Source organism: Vicia villosa, linkage group LG3 (genome assembly GCF_029867415.1).
Source record: "Vicia villosa cultivar HV-30 ecotype Madison, WI linkage group LG3, Vvil1.0, whole genome shotgun sequence".
Classification (NCBI taxonomy): Eukaryota; Viridiplantae; Streptophyta; class Magnoliopsida; order Fabales; family Fabaceae; genus Vicia; species Vicia villosa.
In genome coordinates, this window is record NC_081182.1 from 148617044 (window position 1) to 148642339 (window position 25296).

The window sequence follows — 25296 nt, forward strand, 5'->3', positions numbered from 1 at the left end:
TCGAACCCGCATCCTGATAGTCACCCATTGAAAGCCATTGCCAGCTGAACCAATCATTCAATTTGTTATTGAATTCGCTACTAAGTAATATATAGGAAAACGTGATTCAATTATGAAATTCAAAAAAAGCAAGTCAAACACCAGGGCCCACACGTATCCGGCCAAAGAATGAGAAGAAGAGAGAGGCTTATGAGAACTTTGACTGGCCAATTAGAATTGGAGGGAGGTGAAGGAATAGTGACCAGCCAATCGTTCCATGCCGAGTATGGTCAACAAATCAAACTCCACTATTCATCATCTTCCCCGCGGGTACCTGCGGATTTGCTTGCAGCGTTACCTGCGGATTTAGTTCCGGATTTTCGTAACTATTGATTCAGAAGCCCCAACCTGCGAAATTCGATCGAGCCAAGGATATAGACCACCCAGATCACTTTAGAAATATGCACTGATCAAGAATATGGTATTAGTTTGGTTCAACAATGGCCATAACCATGAATACGAAAAGCTTGCAGCTTAAGATCTCAACAATGGCCGACGGAAATTCTTACGTTCATAGCCCCCTGCGACCGTCCAGGCACGTCCTAAATGACTAAATAAACATGTTAGTCCGTTCAAACCCGATTGCAACGCGAAAATATGAGCAATTCGAGAATTCGAAAATATGAATAAAGTTGATGATTTCGGTACGTACCTCCCCTATATGGTCAACCTTTTAAAAACACCTGGACTCACCTTAGGATCTCCCAGAAGTGTATTAGAACGCTTGTTAGTCCTTGAATTGCCCTGAAACTATGAATCCAAGCTTGCCCTAGTTTTGTTGATTTTTGTAACTTAGCAAACCCTAGCTCACTTCCTAATTTTCGTCCTCCCCTTGCTTCTGAATCTTTTTAGAATATATATGGCTGCATTAGGGTTGTAATCCTTGAAGAAAAAATTACTCATTAATTGGAAAATGTTTGATTGATTTTTGCATAAAATATTACTATATTGGGCCAATCCTATCTTGTGCAAATTTCCCTTTTAATCTCGGCCATTGGATTAGATTAAATCAAGGGAAAAATTTGATGTACCAATAATATAATTATTTTATGATTTTTATTTGATTTTATTTGAATTTTAAATGATAAAAATCAAATATAAAATGAAATAAATATCATAATAATAATATAAATTGACCATTGGGCCTCCTTTGGACTCAATATCACGTGGTAAAAACAAAAGTTAAGGCCCATTACTTAAAAATACCAAATTCCTCACTTAGGTTTTTTTATGCATTTTCTCAATATCGACCAACTTGTATCTTGCTCAATTTTTATCATTTTGAGGTGTTATTGGACTTCTTGGAAAGCTCAATGAGTCCTCTAAATGACCCTTTTGGTTTCATCTTATTTGAAGCTTCCATGCTCAAGTTATGAGCATTGCCCCAAAAGGTGTTTTTGTTGACTTTTTGGAGGACCTGTAATCTCTTTGACCATTTCTCCAAAATGATGCATTTCTGGCCTTGGCTTGTGAGAGACAAAGTTGTAGAGAATCCAATTTCCTTCATAATAGGCTTTGGTCGGGAAATTTTTGATACTCCATGTCAAAGTTATGACCAATCAAAGTTGAGTTGACTTTTCCTATAAAAAACCCTAATTTGAACCTTTTGAATTTGTTCATTTCTGAGTTTTTATTATTGGATCATGGTCAATATTTAACCAAATGATGGATGTAACCTCACATACTTGATGTTGACCAAAAATCTTGAAGTTTGACTGTATTTTGTATATAGTTGACTTTTAGGTCAACGTAGTCGCTTATTGATCATCTGAGCCATTGAGAGAACAATCATTGGAACTGAAGCTCGACTTTTGACATGGAGGTGCTTTGAGACATATGAGATACCTTGAGATCCATTTGAGGCCTTAGAGATTCAAACTACTTTGATAAAGTGCAAACCCTAGTTTAAGAGGCCCTCGATTAGGAGAATGTTGCTTTGAATAAACCCTTGAACCTTGAGTCATTGAAGATGAAATGAGGAGGGCAAATTTTGGGGTATGACACATAGAACTTGCAAATAATGTTAGAAATGTTGAGACTTAATCCCAGCAACTGATATAATAAACCAAGTCAATTATCATGTTTCTCCCCCTTTTTGTTATAACATCAAAAAGCATAAAGATTCAGATGAAAAACGACATATAGAGAAAAGATAATATTTCATTGATTAACAAAATATCAGAAGATAGAAACATATGCAAGTCAAAGCAGATGCAAGAAACAAAGAAAACAACTAAGACCAAAGACAGACTACGACGGGCCAAGCTTATTAGCTAACATGGCCAGAAGGTTCTTGATCTCAGTAGTGTCTTCCTTCTGATTCTTCATAAAAGATCTGAATTCTTCATGAGTATCCTCATGCTTGTCCAAACGAGTAGCCAGATCAGCTTGATTCTGTTGGAGAGCCTTCATAGTGTTTATCAAAACAGAGGTAGAAGGTCCAGCAGAAGAATCATCAAAGCTATTATCCATGACAGGAGGATTCTCAGCATTTGCTTCAACCATGAGAACATCATCTTGATTTTCCTAAGCAGGAATTTTCTCAGCAGGATGATTCTCAACATCAGCTTCAATCATAGAAGCATTTTCAGCATACACAGGAGCAGGAATCTCAGCATCTGGATTTTCAAGAGCCAGAAGAATGTCAGCCAGATTTTCTGGAGGTGTTGGAGCAACCCGTTCTGATGGATATTCAACAACAGGATATACCATAGTTGGTGCTTTAGCAGAGAGATTCTCCCTTAACCAGTTAAATATAGACTGAAAGTCTCCAGTCAGAACGTTGTTATGAGGCTTCCACACAACCAAAGCCAAAGGATGCACTTCTCTAAACTCATCAACAGATTCCTTCTCTTCAAGAGATTTCCAGCTTCTGATAGGATAGAAGTAACTTTCTTCATATTCCCTTAGAATTCCAGAAGGACCAGGAGCTTCTACTTCACAGGCTTTCTGAAGCTTCAGAAAGTCAGAATTAAGCTCTCTTCTGAAAGCTCTCCAGAGATTCCTAGTTGCGATATAATCCGTCCTGGCATTATGTGCTACCTTCAAGGCTTCTAAACCTGTCTGTACCTTAAGCTTAAGAAATTCAAAACTAACACCATCAGAAAGTTCAGGGTTAGGGGTTTTGAATTTGGTGGTTGAGGAATCTGGGTTTAGAATGAAGTAGGGTTCAGATTCTCTGGAAAATAAAACAGAGGTGAAGGAGGAGGTCAAAGATGATGAAGAATCTGCGGTGGAGGTAGTTGAAGGATCAATGAGAGGCGAGATTGTAGAGGTAATGGATGTGGTTGAGAAAACATTTCCAGAAGGGACTTGGGGGATAAGAAGAGGTTCAGAAAAACTAGGGCAAGGATTTTGAGTGGTTGTGGAGGAGGTTGGAATAACAGAAGGAGGTGGTTTTTTCTGAGAAGGAGGGTCACAGATAGAATGTAAACTAGAAGTGTCTACATTATCAATTTCTTGTATAATCTTCTGAATCTGTTTAGAAGTTCTGGGTAATTTCAGGGATTCTGTTGATGTTTGTTCAGAATTAGCATTAATAGGTACATAATCAGAATTAGCAGTACCTGAAGACTTCTTTTGTTTCTTAGCATTCTTAGGACCAGGTCCTTCTTCTGTGACCTTTCTCTTCAGCTTCTTCTCTTTCTTCTTTTTGTCCTTCCTTCTTAACTCATCCAAAGATGGAAGAGTTCTGCCACGAATCCAAGCAGGATCAATAGTAGTTTGTGTTCTAACGCATGATTTCAGAAGGCGTTTAATTGATTTGTCTAGTTCCTTTTTTAACATATGAGAGAAACTAACAACAGGAGTCCTTCTGGTGAGAATATCTGGAAACGCTTTTGGAGGAGTGTTTACCTTCTCAATCAAATGCACTCTTCTAAGAGACTGAGCATTAAGAATACTCCCACGAGTAGCAGACAGATTGTGAGAAGAGCCTTCTGCTCTCGAGGTCTCTAACAAACCACTCTCAGTCAGAACATCTAATATCATTCTTCCAAAAGGAATAGCATTTTTCTTGAACTGATACTTCTTGCGTTCTTCGTCCCTTGATTCTTCAACATTTGTCTTCAGATGCTGAAACAGAATGTGAGGGAGATTTACTCTCATGCCTTTACCAATGCAGAACAAAATATACTTCTGATCTTGATTGATGTAGGTAGTAGAGCTAGATGGTCTTCTATGATAGAGAGATCCCAGAATGATCTTAGCCCATACTCTATAGGGAGGCTTCAAATCAGTAGTGTATGGAGAGGAAGTTCCAAAAGAGAACAACTCACGATCAACCTTATCCCAATCAGTTCTTCCTGCAAGAGCTCCAGTAACTCCATTTAAACCTTCAAGACCATATAGTTTTCGTAACAGTTTTTCAGTTACAACAACCTCATGCCCTAACACGAAGGAGACGATAGCAGTTGAAGTAACAGTGGCATGTGTCCAGAATTCCTTAACCAAGTCAGGATAAACTGGGCCAACCAAACGTTCAAAAAATTTTCCACCCTTGTACCAGTATACCAATTTTGATTTTGAAATTATGAGCCAGAAGATTTTCAAATCCACCATAGTTTCACAAAGGACCTCTAGTTCGTTGTAAGGAATTGAACACGACTTCAAAGGAGAGTTTGCAGATTTCTTTTGATGAACATGTTGTGAAGATGAAACCTTGCGTTAAATATTAAGAAGAAGTAGCCATAGATACACACTGAGATTTCTGGTTTTGAAACTAGGGTTTATGAATGCAGAGAAAAAGACGCAACAAATGCAAGAGATATAGCGAAAATGAGTGAAAGGAGATGAAATGTACATGAGATGCGTTTATATAAGCACGGATGTGAAATAATATGCATTAAGATTCTGAATGAGACAAATTACATGATTTGAATCAAAAACACAATTAATGTTAAATAACGTTAGGAGAGAGAATATAATATCTGAAATGATTTGCACAGTTACCTAGGGCGGCGTCTAATCAACTTCACGCACGCTTGTTCCTTTAGAGTGAACACGTGTTCATCATCTGGAATAGCTAGTGACAGTTGTTTAGCTTTAAAAGGAATTCTGAATCAACTTAGATAATGAAACGATAGTAATAACAGAATCAGAGCATCTAATTGATCTACAATATCAGAACATCTTATAAGAAAATAAAAGAATCATTTCACATCTAATCCATACGTCAGATCTTCTCATCTTTTCACTCTGGACATAAATCCATACTGATATTCTTCAGAATGAACTTAAACCTATCTTCAGCAAGGGGTTTTGTAAAGATATCATCCCATTGATGGTGTGTATCCACAAAGTTTAAAGAAAGAACACCCTTATGAACATAGTCCCTAATGAAATGATGCTTAATCTCAATATGTTTAGCTTTGGAATGTAATATTGGATTTTTATATAAATAAATAGCAGAAGTATTATCACAGAAGATAGGAATGTTACTCTCATATATCTGATAATCTTCTAACTGACTCTTCATCCAGAGCATCTGTGTACTACATCCAGCAGCAGCAACATATTCTGCTTCTATTGTAGAGAGGGCAGTTGTAGCTTGCTTTTTGCTGTACCAGGAGATCAAATGACTTCCAAGAAATTGACAACTTCCAGAAGTACATTTTCTTTCAACTCTATCTCCAACATAATCAGCATTACAATATCCTACTAAGTTGTATTCTTCAGATCTTCTATAGACTAAACCAACATTAGTAGTACCTTTCAGATACCTCAGAATTCTCTTAACAACAGTTAAGTGAGATTCTCTAGGATCTGATTAGAATCTTGCACACAGACAAACACTGAATAATATATCAGGTCTAGAAGCAGTAAGATATAGAAGAGATCCAATCATACCTCTGTAGAGCTTCTGATGTACCTTCTTACTTACCTCATCTTTACCTAAGATACACGTTGGATGCATAGGAGTCTTTGCTTCTTTGCTTTCTGAAAGATTAAAGTTCTTTAGAAGTTCTTTCACATACTTGGTCTGATGAACATAAGTTCCTTCAGAAGTTTGATTGATCAGGATCCCAAGAAAATACTTGAGTTCTCCCATCATGCTCATTTCAAACTCTGCCTTCATAGACTTAGCAAACTCATTTCCAAGTGTAGCATTAGAGGTTCCAAAGATAATATCATCAACATATATTTGTCAAATTAAAATATCCTTCTTGAAAGTTTTACAGAAGAGAGTTGTATCCACTTTTCCTCTAGTGAAACCATTATCCAGAAGGAAAGAACTTAATCTTTCATACCAAGCTCTAGGAGCTTGATTCAGTCCGTATAATGACTTCTTTAGTTTAAAAACATGATCTGGAGACTTAGAGTCTTCGAAACCAGGAGGTTGGTGGACATAGGCTTGTTCATCTATATAACCATTTAAGAAGACACTTTTAACATCCATCTGATACAGAGTGATGTTGTTCTGAGTGGCAAAAGAAATTAATAAGCGAATAGATTCTAACCTGGCCACTGGTGTAAATGTTTCAGTATAGTCAATACCTTCTTGCTGACTATAGCCCTGAGTGTTGCACCCCAAAATTTGCCCTCTTTCTCTTAGCTATAAGTTATCAACGACGTTTATTTCGTCGTTCAGAAATTGAAGAAAAATATTTTAAAGAGTCTCCTTTAGAATTACAAGCTAAGGACTATGTTTCAAGGTGTCCTTTGGGGTCATGAATCAAGTTGTTTATTCTTATGCTTGCACACATCTATGGGGATATCATGTATGCTCGTTGCTTGAGTTTGAAGACATAGATTACAATTGGTGCAAGATAAGATGATTCGGATGTGGAAAATTCAAAGAATTCCGAATTCAAATTTGTGTTCGAGATTAATTGATTGGATTCAAGTTCTTAAGCTCATGATTTGTCTAAGAGTTTGTTTAAACTTGTTAAAAATGAAAGGTTCTTTCACATGTTTTGATATGCAAGTCTCAACGTTCAAATTCATTCAAATTGCTTGCAAGATTCATCCATTCAAATTCAAGAAAAGCCCATTCAAACTTTTACAAAATTACAACAAGAAAAAACTCAAGAGTCCAATTCATTACATATCCATACACAAATTCGTACGATATTAAAAAGTTACATAAAAAAAAACCATATACAATAACACAAAGGCAACCAACTGGCAATTGAACTCCAAAACCGATCCTACAACATGAAGGAAAATAAACCAAACCGCATCAGCATAGACCGGTTCAATTAAAAAAAAAGACTCTAATTGAAATTGGAGAAAAATTCAATACACAAAAGGAGGAAGGTAACAGAAAGATCGTAAAAAACTCTCGGAACCGCTTTTTTTCCAATCACGCTCAAGAACTCAGTTTTTAGAACTCTCTCGATCCATTCATCAACAAAAAACTCAGAGAACAGAAAACTGAAAAGGAGAAAAAACAGAATCGATAACAGAAAAAGAGAATTGAAAAGAGAAGGGAGCTCAACTTGAAAAAAATGGTGACAAACTTTTGGAAGCAATCTTGAACTCACTCCTGATTCATCTCTCTCCGAGAATCTTCATACAATCGGGAACCCTCCCTTTTTCTTCGGAGATAACCAAAAACTTCTTGAATCTCTCTCTAATTTTTCAATCATCTTCACTCACCTCCAAGAATTCACCACCTTCAACTTTCACGGATCCAATCTCTTCACTGAAAAATCTTCACCTCTTGAAACTCTCTTCCTTCACTCTTCGATCTCGATTGTGTTCTTCACTGTAATTTCAGCTCGCTTCGATCTTCATCGACTCCGCAATCCGATCTCCATCAATCTTCAACAAGCTTCAAGAAGCTCTTCATCACGCTGCACAAAAACAACATCGCACAATTCACGATTCAACAAATTCAAAATCAATCCTCAGAGCACAATCACCGCCTTGGAATTCATCATCAACCTGCAAACTTCAAGAACGTGACAATAATCATCATCCAATCCTTCTGCAATCACAAGAAAACTCTAAAAAAACGGTTACAGAAAAATCTTCATCAATCCACTTCATAAGCAACGACGATCAACAAGCTTCAACGATCTCTTCACCTTCGATCTGCAACAAGAAAAATGACAGAGAGTTAATCTCACATTGTTATCGACAATATCAGATTCGAAACCGCGAAGAAGAAGAGAAAGTATAAACTCCTCTCCGTAGTTGATTGATGCGTATGCGTTTTTGTTGCTCCATTTCGGGGATTCCGAAAGAAGTGACTCGAAATCGGAGAGAAGAGGGAATCGAGAGGAGAGCGATCAGAGTGAGGAACGAGAGCCACCGGTGTTGTGATTATCACGATGCTGTTGTAGTTCTTCATCGGAGAATCGGAGACGAACAACATGAGAGATATTCGAGAGAGAATCGGAGACGAACAACATGAGAGCGAGATCGAGAGAGCGCCTCTGCGATTTGATCAGAGAGAGAGAGGTCCGGCTGCTGTTGGTCTTGGACGTGAAGAGAGGAAGGAGATAATCTGATAAGCCACAAGACAAAGTAACCCTAATCCCTTTTTACTCTTCTGATTAGTGTTTTTTTTGTTTAGTGAGATTTAATTGGAAATTAATATAATTCTGATGTGATTAACATATTAATTAACTTGGAGATTGAATAAGTCTGAAGTAATAATCGAATCATAGAAATCTGAATTGGATCAAAAATTTGGTGAGATAGTCCCTGGGCCTTCAACTATTGCGCTCCACAGATATCCATAAGCCCATGTTGCACTTTTTTTTTTTGTTATAAAATCTGAATCTTAAAAAATGCTGGACAAAGATATTTCTTGGGCCTCTCTTTGGCTGGGCCCTACGCCCTTTTTCCTATCTGCACCACTGCATTCAATACTAAGCACTCCCTGTTTCTTATCTCTTATCATTAGAATTAGAATTGTTTTCCTTAATTTCTTTGCATAATAAAATGACATAAAAACATGTACTATTTTCCGTGTTAGATTTAATATTTTGTACATAGTTTTGTTCTATTGTTTTAGATAAAAATGCCATGAAAAATAATATTCTTGTTAGATTTTGTTCTTAGAATTTAATTAGAATTTTACCTCTATTTTGTTTCATAATCCGATTAAGCGACTTTGTTCGCGTTTTCTTGTTATTTCTAATAAGTGTGCTAGCTTGTGCAAGGTACTTTTAGAGAGTTCGATTGGGATTCAATTGCTTTGTGTTCCACTTTATTTATGGGACACGAACTTATTCCTGATCTCTCATCCATTAAGATGTATTCCTGTATTGTCTGAATTGTATCTCTTGCAGGTTGCTTGTGTGGTTGTGTTTGATACGCACCACATAGCGGTTATGATTTATTTTCACACCGCATCGCTTTGACGCTTATGCTGGACTCCTGGCTCTGCTGGATGTTAGATTACGTGAAGTTTCTTAGCTCTGCTCGCGTTGCTAGCTCACTACGGATTTGCTATCCGCTCGGTATCCCCTTTGTCCTTTTTACTCTTTCGCGCACCATACCTTGCCATGAGAAGTAGGTTAGGCATGCAGCATCATATTTGCCATGAGAAGTAGGACCTAGACATTCATCTGGCCAAGCCCTCGAAAGAGGCTCTGTTTTTGTTTGTTTATCATTCCTTGCTTCTTTCTTTTTTACTTTCAGCCTGTCTCGGGTGGCTTTCCCCGTTGACAATAGCTTCGGGTGGCTTTCCCCGTTAGCTAACAGTCCGTGGTGTCCCTGTCTCGGGTGGCTTTCCCCGTTGACAGTAGCTTCGGGTGGCTTTCCCCGTTAGCTAATAGTTTGTGGCGTACCTGTCTCGGGTGGCTTTCCCCGTTGACAATAGCTTTGGGTGGCTTTCCCCGTTAGCTAAGAGTCGGTAGTGTATCTATCTCGGGTGGCTTTCCCCGTTGATAGTAGCTTCGGGTGGCTTTCCCTGTTAGCTAAAGCACTTCCCCTGTCCCCATGTCACTACTTCGGTAGTATGCTTGCTTTACGAGCCGAGCTCGTTTGTGTGCTGTGTAACGCCCAGGAAAATAAGTATATGCTTAATTTGGACGTTTGTGACGTGTATTGGAATTTTACCGTTTTTGGGGTCGTTTCAGTCGGTATTAGTTCAGGATGGCGGACTAATATTTAATTGAGGGTTTTCATATTTTTGGTACTGGAAATATCATTAAGGTAATATTCCGCGTCTTGGGGCGTTTGAACGATATTTGAGCGTAGGGGCATTTTGGTCATTTCCGCGGGATAGATATTTTCTTTATAAGAAAGAAATATTGTGAGAAAGGAAAGAGAATGGAAAGAAAAAGAAGAGAAGGAAAGAAGAGAGAAAGGAGAAGAAGGAAAAGAGGAGGAAAAAGTGGAGATTGGTGGATTCTCGACCGATTCGAGTTCCGATCGTTGCTATAGCAAGGTAAGGGGGTGAATCTAATTTATCTTGGATGTATGATTCTTATAGTCTTGTTCTTGTTTGTGTTCTTGTTCTTCTTGTTCCAATTTCCACAATTTTCTTGTGTGGTCTTTGTTTGATTTAACTTTGTTTGAGAATGATTGTATGATGATTAAATGATATCCTTGTTGTGTTATGGTGATTGATCATGTTTGTTTTCCATTTCTATGGCTTGATTGAAGTTGGAGAAAAAGTTAGGTTTTGAGAAATATTAATGAATCAACCATGAAATTTGGATGTTATGTTGTTTATATGGTATGTATGTGTTGTATTGGTGTTATAATGATGTTTTGGAGTGGTTTTGGTGGGTATAAGGGGCTTGAGACAGTTCTGTTCGTGTTGGGATTTTTCTGGTTTTCCTCAGGCCCGCTGAGCGGAGTTTTCGTTGGTCCGTTTCTGGAATTTCCGCTTAGCGGCCCGCTGAGCCCGCTGAGCGGCCAACAGCATTTTCGGTTTTTCCAAAACTTCGTAACTCTTGAACCGTAACTCCGATTTTGTCGCCGTTCGAAGCGTTGGAAAGCTAACGCAATGAACTATACTATTATCTAATTAAATGATTCATAGTATGTAGTATCCCATTATTTTTATTAGGATCAAGTGATGAGTTGTGTAGTGTGTTCAATTATCCAAACTTTGAAACCTTGTAACTTTTGATCCGTAGCTCCGTTTCGTACGCCGTTCGAAGTGTTAGGAAGCTAGTTGGATGTTTTATATGATAGCATAGGCTTGGTTAGCTTGTTATGAATTGGTTATGAGGTGTTGTTGATGAAAACACATAATTGTTTATATGCGCGATATGTTTGGTAAATAATCATAGTGCTTGGTTGCAATTGTTAATGATGTAGGATGTAGTAGTAATTGGTTGATTTTCATAAATGGTTTTGTGAACTAGTACATGATAAATCATGATGATGTGTTGTGTGAATGTTATCGTATTGGTATGAGGTATGTGATTAATTATCGATAACATGAGATCATGTTCATATGTGTTATGTATTAATGAATGTTCATTCTTGATATGTGACGATGTTTGGTTGTTTGTTGTTAACATGTTGTGTGGCCTTATGGCAAGTAATTGTTGTTATGAGAATGATGTATTGATGGAGTTGTGGGCCAATGTCCAATATTAATTTGATGTGATGCAATTATGCGATCATTTATGCCGATGTGGCTAGTATGTTTTGACGGTGAATGTGTGCTGTGTGCTTATTAATGCCTGTGTGGTAATTATGGTGTGATGTGATTGATAACGATGTTATTAATTGGTGATGTATCCTTTTGGATAGAATATAAACGGTGTAACGTGGGTATGTGACCGTGTTATATTGTTGATGATGTTGTTGTCGTGTAATAGAGTCATATATTTGCACAGCATAACATTTCATTACGTTAATGGCGGAATGCTATTAGCAGGTGGCCTGTATTGGCAATTATTACCAGTGGGGGCTTAATGCTCGGTAAAAAGGTGTATTTGCCCTAGTGGCAAGAGGTCATCAGTGGGGGCTAAATGCTCGATGACGTTTAGTCGTAGCTTGATGCTCGACAAAGGTGTATTTTCCTTAGGGAAAGAAGTCCCAGCATAATGCTCGGCAAAGGTGTATTTGTCATAATGACAAGGGAGTTTTACTCCGGATTTGGTACCACATGCATATGCATAGTCGAGTCTCATTCATCATTGTCTGTCTTTATAATTTATGTTATCATTCATGTGTCAAATTACTTATATATTGATTGTGGTTGAATGAGTGGATTACTTTGTTGTATGATTCTTGATGATACTTGTTGGCATTACTATAATTGTCATGCTTTCATTATGAATTATATTCTCACCCTTCTGCTGATTTGATGCTTGAGTGGCATCCTGCAGATTAGCCGCTTTGGAAGTCTTTTGGAAGAGGTAGTTCTCCAGTCGGTCTTGTCAGTTGCTCTGATACGTAACACCGGGGAGTCGGGAGTCTGTTGTTATTTATTTATATATGACTCTTTGAACATGTATATGTGATAATGTGTTGATGTGCATTGTAAACACTTTATTTTGGAAAACTCCTCTTTGATAGTGAGAGCTATACGTATATATATATATATATGTTCATATCTTCCGTGTGTTATGTATCGTTTTATTGGCAGGTGTTGTATGCTTTTGACATCGCTGATGTCCGTTTGTTTTCTAGGTGTTTGTTTGGTTACTTAGTGTAACATCCTAATTGTGTTGTATGAAATTTTAAATACTCTGATATTTTCTTGCCTAAATGCTTTGGGTAGAATTGGGGTGTTACATTAGTGGTATCAGAGCAGGTCGGTCTGTCCGGCCAGTGTTGTCTAATGTTGTTTAATTCCTCAGTACGTGATAAGTGTGTGGAGCACTGTCAGTACTTGTTGTGCCTCTAGTCGGATGTATGCAGGAGTGGTTTGAAGCTAAGTGGGGGAGAAGATATGCTTCTCGGATATGTTTCAGTTGCAAGTTGTTAGTATGCTATTGAGGGCAGCAGTACTAGTGTTGTTGGAATTTGTTGTTTTCTGAAGTGAAGGCGACTTGGACTTAAGACTTCGGTTGTTAATCGAGTTGGAGTGTCTCGGAGTAGATGTTGGTTAATTCTAAGGAATGGAATTTAGAGAGTTGTGATGCTCTAACGCTACTGATGGACTATGAAGTTGTTGTTTGAGTAGCCTTGTGTGAAGTGTCGTTGTTGGATCAATGATTAAGGAAAGTATCGTGGTAGACCTTGTTGTAGGAGTTATTGACGTTGTTGGAAATGTTCTGAAACTCGAGTGAGAATTAGGAGTACGAAGAGTTGAGTAGGATCTCGGGAATTTTATTCTTAAGATTTGTTAGAAGTGTTTTGGTACGTAGCTACAAGATGTCGGGTTGGCTGGTTCAGATGATCTTGAGAGATTTGTGAATTATAGAATCATAGTGCTTCTGTGCTATGAGCAAAAGTTGGAAAAGAATATTATTAATGTTGGTACTGATAGTTTATACTCTATTATGATTATCGGCTACCTATTGACAAATTGAGGACTTGATCACCCTTAATCTCTTGTTGATAGTAGACGGGATCGTATTGGACGTGATAGGCTTATCTGACTAGTTTGATAATATTGGAAGTGAATGAGTCGGTGCAAGGTGGTACGACGTTGTTTATGTTGTCGACGATTTTAGATGTCCTTGAGAAAGAGCAATTGTGGGAATTGCGGATAGTTGTGCATTTGTATAAGTGTTTCTTGAAGGTTTCATTGATTCATCGTCGAAAAGAGGAATTTCGTCTTGGAGTTCTATTTTGACGGATTTAGTTCCTAGAACTATTGTTGTGTCGAGGGTTCCGTATCGGATGTCATCTTTTGAGTTGAAAGAGTTGAGGAGTCAACTTAAGGATTTTCTTGAGAAGAGGTTTGTTCGTTCGAGTGTGTCGCCGTAAGGTGCATGTGTTTTGTTGGTTAAGAAGGAAGGTTATATGAGGCTTTGTGTCGATTTTAGACAATTGAGAAAAGTGACAATTAAGGAAAAGTATCCACTTTTGAGGATTGATATTTTGATGGATCAAATTGGTTTGAGCTTGTTTGTTTTGCAAGTTTGATTTGAGGTATGGGTATCATCAGTGTGAAGATGGTCATGCTAAGTACTTGAGAATTGTTTTATCCGTGTTGGGAGGAAGAAGTTGTTTGCTAAGTTTCCTTATGTGAGTTTTTGGTTGAGTGAAGTGAATGTTCAAGGGGTAAGTGGTGGTTTATGCTTTTATGCGAGTTAAGATTTTTGAAAGGATTTATCTGTCACAAGATTTAGAGTTGGCAGTTGTTATTTCTGTTTGGGAAATTTGAAGGCACTAATTATTCGGATCGAGATTTGTGTGTGTAAGTGACTACAAGAGTTTGAAGCATTCGTTTGATCAGAACGAGTTGAATATGAGAAACCATTGCATATGTCTATGTGGATGATTCGAGTATTGTGATTGTTGAACAGTTGTGAGATTTGATTTTGGTTCGTAAAGTGACTTCTTCAAGTGTTGAGCTTTATATGTGAAAGCTTACTTAAGGTATTCTTGATGAGATTAGAAAAGGTCAGGAATCGGATTTGAATGGATTAACTGATGGAAGTACTGGCGAGTGGTATGTTGATAAAGATGTTTGTTGGATTGTTTGTTTGCATGGTGTTTCGGAAGGTATTGTTCAGATTGAGATCCGAGGTTTATTTCTGAAATTTTGATAGGGTTCACAAAGTACTTTGGGTACGAAGTTGCGTTTGAGTTTGGCGTATCATCCTCAAACGGATGGTCAGACTGAGAGGACGGTTTGGTCACTTAAGGATCTATGAGGGCTTGTGTTGTGAAACAAGGATGTGTTTGGATTAGCTTTTTGTCTTTGATTGGATAATACAAAGACTTTTGTCTGGTGTGCAAGCTGACACAGCAGATTAAGAGGTTGAGTATGTTAAGAGAGAACAATGAGTTTCTGGTGAATACTAGAAAAGAGCTGGAAGTTGGTTATGAAATTGGTAAATCTGTTTGTTGTGGGAAATTAGAGTGCGCATCGGAAGCGTGAAATGACACGGTTCGTATGTGTATGAATTGTTAAAGTTCAAATTGTGGACAGTGGATGTGGTAGGAATTATAAGACCACCAGATGTTTTGGTTACATGTTTGACTGCTATGTCTTGGCATGGTTATTTGGATGTTGTGCGACCGGGTTGTTGTCTGTGTCTTGATTAATTCTTGTGTTTTGGTGTTAGTCAATGAGTGCATTGTATGGGCATTGCATCTCGTTGTCGTTGTTGTGTTTTGGTTGTTTTGCTTTTAGCAAGAGTGATTTGTTGTTGGTGCTGATTGTGCCGTTGCTTTCGTGGCTTGATAGTTGGTTAGTCGGAGGCGAGAGCGTATCCAAGTTTGTTTGTGTTTGGGATATTTCCGAGGACGGAAATCTTCTAAGTGGGGGAGAGTTGTAACGCCCAGGAAAATAAGTATATGCTTAATTTGGACGTTTGTGACGTGTATTGGAATTTTACCGTTTTTGGGGTCGTTTCAGTCGGTATTAGTTCAGGATGGCGGACTAATATTTAATTGAGGGTTTTCATATTTTTGGTACTGGAAATATCATTAAGGTAATATTCCGCGTCTTGGGGCGTTTGAACGATATTTGAGCGTAGGGGCATTTTGGTCATTTCCGCGGGATAGATATTTTCTTTATAAGAAAGAAATATTGTGAGAAAGGAAAGAGAATGGAAAGAAAAAGAAGAGAAGGAAAGAAGAGAGAAAGGAGAAGAAGGAAAAGAGGAGGAAAAAGTGGAGATTGGTGGATTCTCGACCGATTCGAGTTCCGATCGTTGCTATAGCAAGGTAAGGGGGTGAATCTAATTTATCTTGGATGTATGATTCTTATAGTCTTGTTCTTGTTTGTGTTCTTGTTCTTCTTGTTCCAATTTCCACAATTTTCTTGTGTGGTCTTTGTTTGATTTAACTTTGTTTGAGAATGATTGTATGATGATTAAATGATATCCTTGTTGTGTTATGGTGATTGATCATGTTTGTTTTCCATTTCTATGGCTTGATTGAAGTTGGAGAAAAAGTTAGGTTTTGAGAAATATTAATGAATCAACCATGAAATTTGGATGTTATGTTGTTTATATGGTATGTATGTGTTGTATTGGTGTTATAATGATGTTTTGGAGTGGTTTTGGTGGGTATAAGGGGCTTGAGACAGTTCTGTTCGTGTTGGGATTTTTCTGGTTTTCCTCAGGCCCGCTGAGCGGAGTTTTCGTTGGTCCGTTTCTGGAATTTCCGCTTGGCGGCCCGCTGAGCCCGCTGAGCGGCCAACAGCATTTTCGGTTTTTCCAAAACTTCGTAACTCTTGAACCGTAACTCCGATTTTGTCGCCGTTCGAAGCGTTGGAAAGCTAACGCAATGAACTATACTATTATCTAATTAAATGATTCATAGTATGTAGTATCCCATTATTTTTATTAGGATCAAGTGATGAGTTGTGTAGTGTGTTCAATTATCCAAACTTTGAAACCTTGTAACTTTTGATCCGTAGCTCCGTTTCGTACGCCGTTCGAAGTGTTAGGAAGCTAGTTGGATGTTTTATATGATAGCATAGGCTTGGTTAGCTTGTTATGAATTGGTTATGAGGTGTTGTTGATGAAAACACATAATTGTTTATATGCGCGATATGTTTGGTAAATAATCATAGTGCTTGGTTGCAATTGTTAATGATGTAGGATGTAGTAGTAATTGGTTGATTTTCATAAATGGTTTTGTGAACTAGTACATGATAAATCATGATGATGTGTTGTGTGAATGTTATCGTATTGGTATGAGGTATGTGATTAATTATCGATAACATGAGATCATGTTCATATGTGTTATGTATTAATGAATGTTCATTCTTGATATGTGACGATGTTTGGTTGTTTGTTGTTAACATGTTGTGTGGCCTTATGGCAAGTAATTGTTGTTATGAGAATGATGTATTGATGGAGTTGTGGGCCAATGTCCAATATTAATTTGATGTGATGCAATTATGCGATCATTTATGCCGATGTGGCTAGTATGTTTTGACGGTGAATGTGTGCTGTGTGCTTATTAATGCCTGTGTGGTAATTATGGTGTGATGTGATTGATAACGATGTTATTAATTGGTGATGTATCCTTTTGGATAGAATATAAACGGTGTAACGTGGGTATGTGACCGTGTTATATTGTTGATGATGTTGTTGTCGTGTAATAGAGTCATATATTTGCACAGCATAACATTTCATTACGTTAATGGCGGAATGCTATTAGCAGGTGGCCTGTATTGGCAATTATTACCAGTGGGGGCTTAATGCTCGGTAAAAAGGTGTATTTGCCCTAGTGGCAAGAGGTCATCAGTGGGGGCTAAATGCTCGATGACGTTTAGTCGTAGCTTGATGCTCGACAAAGGTGTATTTTCCTTAGGGAAAGAAGTCCCAGCATAATGCTCGGCAAAGGTGTATTTGTCATAATGACAAGGGAGTTTTACTCCGGATTTGGTACCACATGCATATGCATAGTCGAGTCTCATTCATCATTGTCTGTCTTTATAATTTATGTTATCATTCATGTGTCAAATTACTTATATATTGATTGTGGTTGAATGAGTGGATTACTTTGTTGTATGATTCTTGATGATACTTGTTGGCATTACTATAATTGTCATGCTTTCATTATGAATTATATTCTCACCCTTCTGCTGATTTGATGCTTGAGTGGCATCCTGCAGATTAGCCGCTTTGGAAGTCTTTTGGAAGAGGTAGTTCTCCAGTCGGTCTTGTCAGTTGCTCTGATACGTAACACCGGGGAGTCGGGAGTCTGTTGTTATTTATTTATATATGACTCTTTGAACATGTATATGTGATAATGTGTTGATGTGCATTGTAAACACTTTATTTTGGAAAACTCCTCTTTGATAGTGAGAGCTATACGTATATATATATATATATGTTCATATCTTCCGTGTGTTATGTATCGTTTTATTGGCAGGTGTTGTATGCTTTTGACATCGCTGATGTCCGTTTGTTTTCTAGGTGTTTGTTTGGTTACTTAGTGTAACATCCTAATTGTGTTGTATGAAATTTTAAATACTCTGATATTTTCTTGCCTAAATGCTTTGGGTAGAATTGGGGTGTTACATGCTGCATTTGCATTAATTACTGCTTCAGTAGTTTGTTTGTTTTTCGAGCTCCGATTGTATGCTATATCTTTGTGATGCTTGTTCACTATCTTCTTATCTGCTATGCCTGTTGGCATGATATCTTTGTGATGCTTGTTCACTATCTTCTTATCTACTATGCCTGTTAGTATGATATCTTTGTGATGCTTGTTCACACACTTGCACATGTATGCCTGTTACATGTTGTTTGCGATGCCTATTCGCGTTATCACTTGTGATGCCTGTTCACATACTCACATTCGTGTATGCCTGTTACATGTTTGTTTTTTGTTTGCGATGCATGTTCGCATGTTCTTATTTGTGATGCCTGTTCACATGCCATGTTTGCTAGGATCTTTGTGACGCTCCTTGTTTGCATGCTCCCTTAGGGTGTTCGGTTCCGTTTCTCTAGGAGACGCGAATTGAGATAGAAACAGAAACTTTTGAGCCGAACTACGGTGCTCTGATTTCTCCATTGCACGTTGGAGGTACGTAGGCACAGGGTACGAACACCCTAGCGAGCGAACTTTTCTTTTTTTGTTGTTTTGTTCGAATTTTTCCTTCATCTTGTTTGCCTTCTATTTGCTTTTTTTCCTTTATCCTGTATATCTTCCGTTGCATGTTTTTCTTAGCACATAGCATGTTACACACACACACACACCCTTAGATTAGAAAATTAGCAAGAATGGATCCTGTGGAGTACCACAGACGTGAGGGGTGCTGATACCTTCCCCTCATGTAACAGACACCCTTACCCTTTCTCTGAGACCATTTCTTGTTATTTGGTTTTCTTCGATATTTTCCATTCCTTATAGTAGGATAAATAGATGTTCGATGGCGACTTCATTGTTTTGCTTCGATGAGTTTTCCAGTTGCTTCAGCTGGCGACTTCACTGGGGACTCTTGAGTGTTGTTCCTAGTTCTTGTTTGATTTCTATTCTGTGGTTGATTTGTGTGTTTACTGCTAGCATCATTGTATATACTGCTTGCATGCATTTGTACCTATGTGTTTACCTCTTTCCATATTCTGGATATACTGCTGTGTTGGTTGTTTTTTTGGCGGGCGGGATGTTACTGTGAGGTAAAAGGTCCATTACCCAGACCAAGTATACATTTAGATTAGTGTGGATAGTTATGTTGGCTCTCGTGGCGCCTGACACGTTGAGTTGGCATAACATACCACAACCAGGAGAGGACTCGGTGAGGTGATCTCTGTCCGGCATGCTTATATCCAGAGGCAGGCGCTCTCATTGTTTGTTCGAAATTCCTGGCGACCATTAGGGACATCCTGCGTGTGTTTAGGATTCCTACCTGTGAGGTTTGGGATGGGACAGGAAACCTTGGCTCCTACATACCATTTGCTTCTTCAGAGTTGAGGTCAGACCTTTATTTGGTCTGTTCTCATTGTGCCCGATATTTTGGTATTCTTAAACAACGACGGAGCTTTGATCCTGTTACTTTTGGTTCTATGTACAACGGAAGTGCTACTATCAGCGGTTAATTGGTTCTTGTTGTTCTGATACTGTGCCGAATCTTTGAACCTGTGCCGTGTGATTTTGCGGCAGTCCAGATATATCCAATATTGTGGTTTCCATTATTTTGCATCATTGCATATTTACTTTTGAGAATGATGTACAAAAAATAAATGGCATACGTGTTCCTGGAATCATATCTTTAAGCCTCGTATCGAACATTTCCATCTCTTGCTTGCTAAAAATTCAAAACACGAGGATTCCTTGGAAATTGAACGAACACGGCATTGCATCCATATCATGCATCCCAAATATCTCATACATACAGGCGTTCAGGATCGAGGATCTCTTTTTCAGACTTTGTACTTTCACCAGACTCAGAGACTTGATTTGTTCTTATTATGTGTTCAAAGATGAGTCATGAAACAACTTTATGGGGAATAAAAACTCAAGGAGCACTTCGTGGATCTCTTCCATAACCTTGCGGTATCAGAAGCTCCTCGTTAGTAGCTATTCTCCTTTCTCTCATGAATTCAAGGGGTATGCTCTCGACAAAAGAGGACCGAAAGACAAAGCTATCTGATTCTCATGTCTTATGCCCATTTTCTTCCATGCTTGCTTTGTTTGCAACTGGTGATCTCCGTGTTGTGTGGTTGTCTACAGATTTTATGATTGATGACGATGACACTAGGTGAGTTATATTCTGGGGTACCTGGTCATGATGTTAAGATCTTCAAGTCTTTGAAGTTGCTTGGGGCTCCCGCACGAGGGATAAGCAAGACATTGTCTATCTTGAGCATTGCACCATTTGCATTGCTCAAATCCCTAAAGCACTTACAAATTCCGTGTGACTTTGCCAGAATCTTCTGCCAGTCAGTAATCAAGAGTGATCCGCAAGGGCACACCTCTCGTTCTCAAGGTTCTGCTTCAATATTCGGAGTCACCTCCTCATGGAGTTTCCTTTTCAGCAACCTTTGCTTGTCAACAGAGACGGAAAGAGAATATCAGAGGCAAGTCGATGTGATCCTAATGCCTTGTGTCCAATTGCATCCTTGCTTTTTGGAATTTCGGTTGATTAAGATTCGTGCTATGGGTCTTCCTCACCACAGATAGCTCTCATGATTTTGATGACAATACTCAATGTTTTCCATTCTGGGGCACCTGATCATAATGTCAAGCCTTATAAGGTGTTGACGTACAAAGAGTCCAGGACTTGCTCGATGCAGGGATGTTCAAGTTTATTCATAATGGTTTCTACTGGTCAATCGCATTTCATCTGCTGCAAGTAGAATGTTTGCTCTTCCTCGAGGAGTAACTCATGAGAATCACTTGCAACTTGTACTGCCAGAGGCTTCCTTCCCAACAACTGTTGTGTGTTCCAAGTAATGACTTTGGTGGCCAAGCGCAGAGGTTATTGTTGTTGTTCGCTGATAGCAATACAAGTTTCCTCCATTCATGATGGCAATTACTATTTCAGCACCTATATTTAGGGCTCCCGACCGAGGGATAAGCAAGACTCTGTGTTCTTGAGTTAGCATCATTGGCAGATCAAATCCCTAAAGCATTCACAAACTCCCGCCGCCGTTGTTTGGGGCCCCCGACCGAGGGATAAGCAAGACGCCTTGTATCTTGAGTTTGTGCACCACTGACACGACTCAAATCCCTAAAAGCTGGACACTTACAACTTTTGTATGGCTTCGCCGAAATTTTCTTCCAGGAAGTAATCTAAAGTGTTCTACAGGAACATATGCAATGCTTGGTGTGTTTCCAACTACGGGGCACTTGGTTATCTGATTGAAGACTGTAAGTCATTCAAAGAAAAGGTCAAGACCCGATTGACTCAAAGGCTATCACATTCTCACTTGAAGGCCAGAATTGAAGTTCTCCTTTGACTCAATGGATCTTTTGAAGCAATAAGTCCATATGGAGAGGATCTCCTCAACATTGGCAGTTCTTAAATCATCATGCATGTTCATGTTTAAGCTTTCTTGTTTTGTCAATACTGTTGCATGCAAAAATTGTTTATTTTTGAACTATAATCATAATGCATTGGTTATGTTTGTCTTGAAAAAAATCCATTCGCTTTTGTTCTTATATGTTTTATATGCTTTTTGTAATACTCAACTCTTGTTAATAAAGCATGATAACTCCGTAGGGAGAATGATGAACGTAATACACATAACCTCAAATGGTGGCTTTTAAGTAGAACCCGGTTGATGATATACAAGCATTGTTTCAAATTCCCAAACACTGGAGATATAAGGGAGTGAAACCTTCGTTAACCCCTCTGAGCCTTCGAAGTAGGAGTTTCTTTTCTATACGAAAAAACCCTCACATTTAACCCAGGGGCGGGTAGTGTTTAGTTAACCTGATCAAGCGTTCAAAATTCATCAGGAGTGCACGTCTAAAGATACAACAATGGTTATCCTTCAAAAGGAGGACAAAATGTCAAAACCACAATGATTATCCCTCACATCAGGAGGTTGAGACTAACATCAAAATCGCGGTGGTTTATCCCTCACATCGGGAGGTTAAAATATGAAGATACCATAGTGGTAATTCTTCATCAATCAATGACTCAGGCAATCACTATGCACTTCCAACAAATCAGAGATTCAGGATCACACGACTTGTTCAAGAAGAAAAGAATGAATCAAAAAGAAAAGAAAAAAAGAAGAAAAGCCCGCTAAGTCAACAAGTTGAAAGCATGTGACTTAGGCAAAAGTTAGGGCATCCCGCTAGACATCCAAATCAAATTCAAAAGAATTTGTCCAGGAAAAAGTTAGGGAAACAAAAAGGAAAAGCAAAGCAAAAGCGAAAAACAAGGATTACAAAATAAGAATCCTCATCAAAAGAACAAAGTTGTGTGTCCACCACCAAAAACAAAAGGTAAAGTGACTGCCATGTCCAGAAGACCTCATCGATTCCTCAATCATCTCAAGTTCCTCTTGGAAGATGAATGCTCATGTCGAGTTAACTGAACTTAGGATTGGAGAACATCATGAAGGGGGTGGGCACCAAATAATTTTGAGCCTAAAAATCTTTTTTTCTCAAACCGTGAACTTGGCCACGTTACAACCCTGAAAAGTCCTAACAGAAGCATGGGTTAATTCGAAAGCATACTATAAACGAGAATACGGTAAACTGACTCCTAGGAGATCCGCTAAATGCTTGAGTTGGTATCACACCATCTTTCTTTTACAAAAAACGATGTTACGACATCCTTTCAAAAGTTTCTTTAAACTTCAAGACAAACATGAACTTTGCATTAGAATTATATTTCTCATAATAAACATTCTTTGCATATGAACAAGTGCTTAACATCAGGAAAGTTTCCGTCATGAACTTTAGATGAAAAGTTTTATCCTCCCGAAGGACAAGTTTTCTTCCGAACTCCGTTGAGCAGAGGAAACAATATTTCAAAGTCTGATCACCCTCAGGGGGCACAAAAGTGTTTGATACTCTATCGAGTAAGTTTTTAATCAATCTGAGGCGATCAGGTCAAGATTCGAAGAATCTCTCAAAGTGCTAAGCAATCAGAGGCATTCACCCAAGCACAGTCGAATCTACCCCCAATACAGGTCAGGTAGGGGCATTGTTCCAAAATTCATGATACTTGGGAAAATCACCTATGGCAGCTTATGAGATGAATTTCTTCAAAGTCCCTACAGGCTGGGGCAAGAGAGTATGCATTGGCATTTTATCCTCATCGGGAGGTGTTCAATTTAAAATTCAGGTGTGAGCTAAACAACTTATGAACTTGAGAACCATCAGGGTCGTCATCCTCAGCATTCAGAGACTGAAAGTCCATTACCTGTTGGCATCCTTACAACCAATACGAATATGCATAACACTATGAAAGCCAATGCTTGTTTGGTCCCTTTGAACTCAACACTTGCTTGACCCATTAAGCCCACTTCCTGGTGGCTTTCTCTCGGAGAACCAATGTATGTTTGAAGCTCCGGCTGATGTTTTTTTGGTGTTCTAATCATTTATTGTTTATCAGCTCATTGAATCCATTGCGTGTTTGGAAAGTTTCAAAGCCAAGATTGTCTGACAATCTGTTTGCTCTTTCATTTTCCTATTGTGGGTGAGCATCACCATCTGTTGCCATGTGAGGAAATCCCATGAAGACATCATGCTATATCCTGGGGCATTTTCTATATATTCTACCTCAAAGGTACATGTATCCATTCGAGTACGGCACGCCAAATGCATTGGCAAAGTCTCGCCAAGCGATGGTAACATCCTCAGCCTGGGTTTGCATAATCCCCAGCATCATCTAAAGATCCCAATATCTCTCCAACAAGTCGCATCAAGCAAAAAGGATCATTCCCCAACATCCCTCATGGAAAGTGCTTTTTTCTCCCAAGTGGAATTCATCCTAAGTGGATATTCTCTGAAGCAGAGTTTTGTCACTCATTTCTGAAGGTTCCAAATTGTCCTTCACTTCCCGGCGAAGGGATGCTCCCCATTTGAAGCATGATCGAGTAGTATCTTATTATCCAGCAGACTACTTAATGAGGTTCCTTGCCCAAGTTCCTCATTTTCCCCAGTGGATTGTGTTTCTCCCCAACAGATTGACCGTTTCCCCAGCTAGAAGGTTATCTCATTCCCTAGTGGAGGTGTTTTAATAAGAGGTTCTTGTTCAAGATTCCTTATTTTCCCTAGTGGATTTCTCACCTCACCAATGGATCTTTATGCAGAAGTATTCATCTTCCCCACTGAATCTTTCCTAAGTAGAGATTCATATGCATCCTCAGCAGAATCTGTTTATGTCAAGGATTTCCCTAGCAGAATGCGTCCTGCAGATGCAAGTTGGTTACCCCCTGTCATACCCTAATTTTGACCCCCCTGAGATGTCACATCCTAGGACGTCAAATTCAAAAAAATTTCTTGATCGGTTTGGAAGCCATGATCAAGATTTCACTCATTCACTCATTCTGTGCAAAATAATTCATGCTCATGGAGGTTTTCAGTTTAAATGCGCCTTTTCCAATTTGGGCGATTCAAGAGGATTGTTTGGAATTTCTTTCGTGACTTTTGGCCTATGGATTCATCATAATGAAGAAAATTGGCTCATGTGAATTGTTTGGAATTTGAAACAAGTTCAAAATCAATTCATGGAAATTTCACCAAAACTGCAAGAAATGTCTTTTGGTCCATTTGTTGATGATTATTTCAAGTATGGTTTAAAACCATAAATTCAAGAAATTCAAAGTTCATTTGTGCAAGAACATTCTTCACATTACTTCAAGGAATTTCCATTCAAGAATTACCATGGATCATTCAAATTTACAAATTCCATTCAAGTACATTCAAGAATATTCAAACTTCATGTTTGAATAACATTTTCATTCAAGATTCTAAAAGAAGATTTCCAAATGGGATTCTTTTACATGGAGCAAGTTCTAAATTTCACATGGATTACAAAAGGGACTTTATCCAAAATTCAAGATTACAACATTTCAAGTCCAATTCAAGGTTCAAAGATATTACAACTTTCAAATTCTATTCACTTTCAAGAATACAAGTTCATACAATTTTAAAGTGAAATTCAATTTGAAATACAAGAAAACAAAAATACAAAGACATTCTTGAATTCATTCTTGAAATCTTCAAATCTCCATTCTTCAAGTTCAAGCTCCTTTATGCTTTCTTCAAAAGTTCTCATGTGACATGAAAAAGAAACATAAAAGGGGTGAAATTAGCAAAGTCAAAAGGTCAAAGGAAGTCAAAGAAAGT